Source organism: Hordeum vulgare, chromosome 4H, assembly GCF_904849725.1.
Source record: "Hordeum vulgare subsp. vulgare chromosome 4H, MorexV3_pseudomolecules_assembly, whole genome shotgun sequence".
Lineage (NCBI taxonomy): Eukaryota > Viridiplantae > Streptophyta > Magnoliopsida > Poales > Poaceae > Hordeum > Hordeum vulgare.
Genome location: NC_058521.1, coordinates 416,337,950 through 416,345,727, shown reverse-complemented (window position 1 = coordinate 416,345,727; position 7,778 = coordinate 416,337,950).

Genomic DNA, 7,778 nt, shown 5'->3' with positions numbered 1-7,778 from the left:
CTCCGAGTGTGCACTTTGCGTCACACTCGGGGACTTAGCTGCGATCACGCATCGCCTAAGTATTACCTTCCTCCGAGTGTGCTCTTTGCGTCACACTCGGGGACTTAGCTGCGACCCTGCATCGCCTAAGTATTAACTTCTCCGAGTGTGCATTTTGCGTCACACTCGAGGACTTAGCTGCGACCCTGCATCGCCTAAGTATTAACTACCTCCGAGTGTGCACTTTGCGTGACACTCGGGGACTTAGCTGCGATCCCGCATCGCCTAAGTATTAACTTCCTCCGAGTGTGCACTTTGCGTCACACTCGGGGACTTAGCTGCGATCACGCATCGCCTAAGTATTACCTTCCTCCGAGTGTGCACTTTGCGTCACACTCGGGGACTTAGCTGCGATCACGCATCGCCTAAGTATTACCTTCCTCCGAGTGTGCACTTTGCGTCACACTCGGGGACTTAGTTGCGATCACGCATCGCCTAAGTATTAACTTCCTCCGAGTGTGCACTTCAGGTCACACTCGAAGACTTAGCTGCGAGCACGCATCACCTAAGTATTAACTTCCTCCGAGTGTGCACTTTACGTCACATTCGGGGACTTAGCTGCGATCATGCATCGCCTAAGTACTAATCGCTCCTCCGAGTGTGCTCTATATGTTACACTCGAGAATTTAGCACTGATCATGAATCACCTAAGTCCTAATATTTTACGAGTACACATTTAGTGTTCAACTCCAAACAGCATTCAAGCAAAAGAATAAGTGTTTTCGTTGTCACTCCAACAGTCTAGACACGATAACAGACTCGGTGCGGATCAAGCTTACACGCACCGATCTAAAAGTATGACGACCAACAGAAGTGGCCAGAATATCTTACAGGCAAACACTCGGCATACCGAGCATAACATCTGATTACGCGTCAGCTGGGCCGGAGTCAGGACTAGAGGACTCCACAAAAGTGTCCAAGTCAATTCCATCAGCAATGCGGGTGGCAGTCTCGAGGAACGTCTCCATGAAGTCTTCGAATTGAAGTTTCTTCGTGTTGGCGACCTTCAACGCTTTCAGCTTATCTTCCCGCACCTCCTTGCAATGGACTCGGACCAACGACAGCGCAACATCAGCACCGCACCGCGCTGCCGATTTCTTCCAAGATTGCACTTGGTTCGGCACCTCCTCCAGTTGGCTCGTTAGGGTCTCCATCTCCTCCAGCGACTCCTCTTCCGGCCAAAGTTCCTTGTTGATTCGGCCGACGACTTCTCTCAGTCGACCGATGAAAGGACCTACTTTGCTAGCGCGGATTTGTGCTCGAAGCAGATCCCGATTGGCGTCCTCACCGAGTGGAACTTTGTCCTTAACAACCCGTTCCACAGCCGTTGTTTCAGCTTCAAGGTCTCCGCAAAAGTCTGCCACCAACAAGCAAGCAGGCAATGAAAACCGAAAGTTGGCCACACGATAAAGCCACTCGACAAAGCATAAGACTTACCAGCCAGACAAGTCATCGTTTGCTTAGCCCAGTCGGTGACATACTTCTCTTGAGCTATGCACCTTCTGTTCAGGGCGCCCATCTGATTATGCAGATCGGTCCTATGTTTCCTCATCATCTGCGTCTCCGCCGTCAATACCCTGTTTGCCTCCCGAGCTTCTTCCAAGGACTTTTCTCGCGCTTCCAGAACGTCCTTCATACCAGCCATGGCAAGCATTGCAGCTTCCAGTTCACCAGCATATTGATTCCTCTCCGCTCTGAGGGTTTCATAAGAAGTTCCCATATCACAAGTTTTCTACAAAACAAAACAAAGGGTTATCAGCAACTTTCTCAATACACACTACGTTCTTTAGACCCCTGCCGACGCAAGCAGTCGACAGCGGTCTCGGGGACTACACCCAGTGGGTTCACTAAGAGTGACCCCACTGGCATGCACCTCAAGCAGGTCTGCCCTATTGAGGTGCACGTTTTCACCTACTCCACCTGTGCGCAGTTTACTCTAGGGCACTCTTACCGCAAGAGTGCTCCGATTGCAGTAAGTACTTGCACTTAGAAATCTTGTCTACGGACACAACAACAATAAAGACCAAATGTATAAAGACAATTGTCGGTGCAAGCACTCGACAGAAGTCTCGGGGACTACACCCACTGAGTTCACTCGGAGTGAACCCATTGCAAACAACCGACTTCGACAACACCCAGTGGGTTACAGAAGAAAAGTAAGTACTTACTAGGGTACTTACTCGGATGTCATCGCGCAGCTCCAAGCTCCGGTGATATAAAGCTGCAGCGGAGTCATAAACACTCTTGGCCTCTCCGACCATCAGCTCCGCCCGAACCATGGTCCCCTTGACCGCTCCCACCTGCTCCGCCGGGACACACCGAATGTTGAATTCGGTGTTTGACGAACCGGGAATCGGGGGGAGATCCTGGTTCATCCCAAGGTTCGCCCCAGTAGGTTCCTCACCCATCAGCGCTCGTTCAGTCGGCAGAGGCTCTTCGTTTGGTAGAGCGTCGGCGGCAGGGGCGGCGGCAGGAGGAGCAGCCTCACGGACAGGCTCTTCGACGGGCTCCGCGGTCTGGTCAGCTCTCCCCCCTGACAAGCCGAATAACACAATGCTTCGGAAGAAGAAAGAGATGGCGCAGTCTGCAGGAATAAAATACCCGACTCTCCCACAACGTACCTGGCTGCGATGAAACGACATTGTCCGCGTCCATGGGGTCGTCCCCTTGGTGAGCCGGCGAGGTCGCAGAAGTGGCAACCCTGTCGAGTGAAGACCATTCCACTTGTAAAACAAGAGTTCACTCGGTCAACAGAAAGGACCGAAAACTAGATTCGCTTACGTGGAGGTAACGGGGATGGCCATCCTCATCCGCAGCAGAGCCTTCCGAGGTTTGGACCCGCTCGATTTGGGCGCCTTGGAGGACTGGCCCGCAGGTTCGGTGGCTGCGTCCCTGGCTCTTTTGGTACCTCGAACACTCGGTGCAGCCGGGGAAGCAGGCGGGGCACTCGACGACGCAGGGGGAACTGAAGAGACAGCGGACTCTTGCCGGCGCCTATTCCGATGCTCTAGCCGCGGAGGCAGCAAGTATGGCTCTTCATCTTTTTCCTCTTCCTCGTTGTTTTCCTCCTCCGACTCTTCGCTGTCAAAGATGTATTCGTCGCTCTCCGCGCTTCCCTCCTGGCTGCCTTCTTCATCTTCCTCCTCCAGTTTCCCTCTCGAGACGGGGGAGAACCAGTTGGTCCACGCCTGCAGTCGGAAACGTTAAGCATCACGCGGAGATATAAATGAGTTGCTGAAATCAAAGCAGTTCAACGCACTCGGCTAATGCTACTCACCTGATTCGGTGGAGGATTGTCCGCACCATAAGGCGCCACTCGGCGGGCTCCCTTGGAGTTCTCACAGGGACCCGTGATTTGGAGCACCTTAGAGGTCACCTTCTCCTCGAGAATGCCCTCCACGTTGGTCCGAGTGGAGTCTTCAGGTCCTGCGTAGTGCCACATGGCGTGGTGGCGGGCTTGCAGAGGCTGGATTCGCCGACCGATGAAGACTTCCAGCAAGTCCATCCCAGTGACCCCCCTCCTGACAACATCCGCGAGTGCCTCAACCAAAGGCTGGATGTCTTTCTTCTCCGCTTTTGAGAGAGTGAGTTGCTTGGGTGGAGCAGGGCGGTCTAGACCGAATGGAGGCAGCCCAGTCGACGCGTTCGGACAGGCTATGTCCTGGCAGTAAAACCACATCGACTGCCAGTTCCTAACCGACTCACTCAACTGCAGAGCAGGGTAAATACTCTGATTCTTCTTCTGAAACCCTAAACCCCCACAAAGCTGGAGGAGATGCGTCTTGTCATCCGATTGACTAAGACGTTTTATGGTTTGGGAGCGGACGGAAAAGATGTGTTTGAATAAACCCCAATGGGGAGGACAACCAATAAAGCATTCGCACAAGACAATGAATGTTGAAAGGTGGACGATGGCGTTCGGAGGGAAATGATGGAGTTGTGCACCAAAATGATTCATAATACCCTTGAAGAAAGGGTGGGGGGGCAGAGAGAAACCTCGGTGAACGTGGCTGAGGAGCAAGACGCGCTCCCCCTCCCGTGGCGCTGGCTCAACCTCGTCGTCCGCCGGCAATCTCCAAGATTTATGCACGAGCTGGCCGTGCTCTACCAGCTCCAGCAAGTCCCCCTCCGTCACGGTGGAGGGGAGAAAGTATCCCTGGATCCATCCCGCTGGCAATGGCCGCTGCCGCCGCTGAGCAGCCGCCGCCTTGCCCTTCTTCTTCCTGGCCTCCATCTTGCTGGTCTGGCCCTTGGTCATGGCGGCGATGGCGAGCTTTCGAGAAGGATGGGAAGGGAAAGGTGTATGAGTGCAAGAGGTGGCGAGGAAGACGGAGCAAGCGAGAGCAGAGGATTCGGCGAGCGTAACCGAAGGGTCTCGTCGGCCGGAGTTAAATAGAACACCGACTGGGTCACTGACGAGTGGGCCCGAAATCTTTTCCGCCCAACCAGCCACAGAGATATCGGCGGAAGAGTTGAAGGCGCGAGGATCGAGGAGTCAGGTGCTACTTGAGCGCGCTGGCGTCGCCCCCGCTAAGCGCGCGGAACCCGAAATTTGAGATCCCGGAAAATCCGCCGTTGTAAGTTGACCGGTCCTGTCAAAAGATGCCACGAAGGCACTCGGTTCCCGACAGTCCGTTTCGCAGAACACATTCACTCGGATCATTGGCCAGGAGAGATAGAATGGATAGAGGCAAGCAACGCCCAAGCCGAACCTAGTCCAGTCGGATCTGAGCATCGAGCACTGCTCTGACGTTTCAACCCCAATCCATTCGCGGACTAATGATGGGGTCATAGTCCTAGGGTAGGGTCGTAGGCCTGTCCTACAGGTCCTACCCAAGGACTACCCCACGCAAGGGACAGGACCTTAAGTATTCCCGACTGTATTAAGGTGCCCCCATCATCCAGTCGGTAACGGGCTCAGGATCATCCAGTCGGAGACTAAGACTCGGAGGACACCGGACCTACCGACTGGATACACTTGGTGCGTCGTAACCTCCCTGGAGGGAAACTGTTGTACGTTTCCGGGTGCATTAACTAGCATTTATAGCATACGTTACCTGTAACGCATGCATTCAATTGCCACTACTCCACCCTTGAATCAGAACCGTTGTGGAGGGCAGCGCACTCTATATAAGCCGCCCTCCCCCACTGGTAAAAGGGTTAGAAAAACATTGTACTCCATATTACACTCAGTAACAAGCTCCAAGAGCACTGAGACGTAGGGCTATTACCTCCACCGTAGAGGGGCCTGAACTCATACAACCTCGCCGTAGCTAGGACTCTGCCCATCTCATTCGTACCCTTATACCCACGACATCGTGTTTTGAAGTTTTCAAGTTTTGGGTGAAGTTCTTATGGAAAAAAAGATAAAGAGTGGTAAGATCTCAAGCTTGGGGATGCCCAAGGCATCCCAAGATATTCAAGGATGCCGTAAAAGCCTAAGCTTGGGGATGCCCCGGGAAGGCATCCCCTCTCTCGTCTTCAATCCATCGGTAACGTTACTTGGGGCTATATTTTTATTCACCACATGTTATGTGTTTTTGCTTGGAGCGTCTTGTATCGTAGGAGTATTTTTTTTGTGGCACAATCATCCTTTCTGCACACCTAGAGAGAGAGACATGCACACACCATGATTTTGTCGAGCTTCACTTATATCTTTTGGTAGACAATTCAGCTCACATGTGCTTCACTTATATCTTTTGAGCTAGATACTTTTGCTCTATGTGCTTCACTTATATATTTTAGAGCGCAGCGGTGCATGGCTTGGTAGTTGATCTATGCTTTTAAAGTAGTCTCAAAAGGGGTAATTATCCAAAGGGATACGAAAACTTCCACCTTCATGTGCATGGAATAGTTAGAGAAGTTTGATTCATCTCAATTAGTTTTGAGTTGTGGTTATGGTAATATTGAAGTCATGCTAGTAAGGTGTTGTGGATCTAGAAATACTTGTGTTGAAGTTAGTGATTCCCATAGCATGCACGTATGGTGAACCGCTATGTGATGAAATCTGAGCATGATTAGTATATTGATTGTCATCCTTTGCATGGCGGTCGGGATCACGCGATGGTTTATACCTACCAACCCTTCCCCTAGGAGTATGCGTTGAATGCTTTGTTTCGATTACTAATAGAACTTCTGCAACAAGTATATGAGTTCTTCATGACTAATGTTGATTCCATGGTTTAGATGCACTTTCGCCTTCCACCATCACTATCTTCTTAGTGCCGCGCAACTTTCGCCGGTGCACAAAACCCACCATTAGCCTCCCTCAAAACAGCCACCATACCTACCTATTATGGATTTTCAAAGTCATTCCGAGATATATTTCCATGCAACTTCCACCATGATATGTGCCACCACGTCTACATTGCCTTTGCACGATCGTAAGATAGCTAGCATGATGTTTCCATTGATGTCTATGACATGCTAGATCATTGCCACGGTATACTACCGAAGGCATTCCATATAGAGTCATAATTGCTCTAAGTTTTGAGTTGAAAGTGTGATGATCATCATTATTGGAGCATTGTCCCATGTGAGGAAATAAAAGAGGCCAAAGAAGCCCATAAAAAAAGAGGCCAAAGAGCCCACCAACAAAAAATGAGAGAAAAAGAGAGAAGGGACAATGCTACTACTTTTTCCACACTTGTGCATTTTGAGCACCATGATCTTCATGATTGAGAGTCTCTCGTTTTGTCACCACCATATAGCTAGTGGAAATTTTCATTATATAACTTGGCTTGTATATTCCAATGATAGGTTTCGTCAAATTTGGCTTAGGTCTTCGTGAGCAAGCAAGTTGGATGCACACCCACTAGTTTTATTTAAGAGCTTTCACATACTTGTAGCTCTAGTGCATCATTTGTATGGAAATCCCTACTCATTCACATTGATATCTATTGATGAGCATCTCCACAACTCATTGATATGCCTAGTTAATGTGACTATCTTCTCCTTTTTGTCTTGCAACCTCCACCACATTCCACACCATCTATAGTGCTATAACCATGGCTCACGCTCATGTATTGCGTGAGAGTTGAAAATGTTTGAGAAAGTAAAGGTGTGAAACAATTACTTGGCCAATACCGGGGTTGTGCATGATTTAAATTCGTTGTGCAATGATGATAGAGCATAGCCAGACTATATGCTTTTGTAGGGATAACTTTCTTTTGGACTTGTTATTTTGAAAGTTCATGATTACTTTGCTAGTTTGCTTGAATTATTATTGTTTCCACGTCAATAGCAAACTATTGTTTTGAATCTAATGGATCTGAACATTCACGTCACATAAGAGGAATTACAAAGGACACCTATGCTAGGTAGCATGAAAGCATCAAAAATTCATTCTTATCACTTCCCTACTCGAGGACGAGCAGGAGTTAAGCTTGGGGATGCTTGATACGTCTCAAACGTATCTATAATTTTTGATGGTTTCACGCTGTTATCTTGCCTTCTTTGTATGTTTTATGTATCTTTTTATATCTTTTTGGGACTAACTTATTAGTTCAGTGCCAAGTGCAAGTTCCTGTTTTTTCGTGTTTTTGACTCTTTTCAGATCTGATTTTGGAACGGAGTCCAAACGGAAGAAAAACCCCGAAATGATTTTTTTCCCGAACGGAAGAAGTCTAGGGGGCTTTTGGGCCAAGCCAGGTGGGCTCCAGGGAGCCCACAAGCCCCCACTCCGCCACCAGGGGATGCGGCGGTGGGCCGGCTTGTGGCCTCCCTGGCTGCCCCCTGAC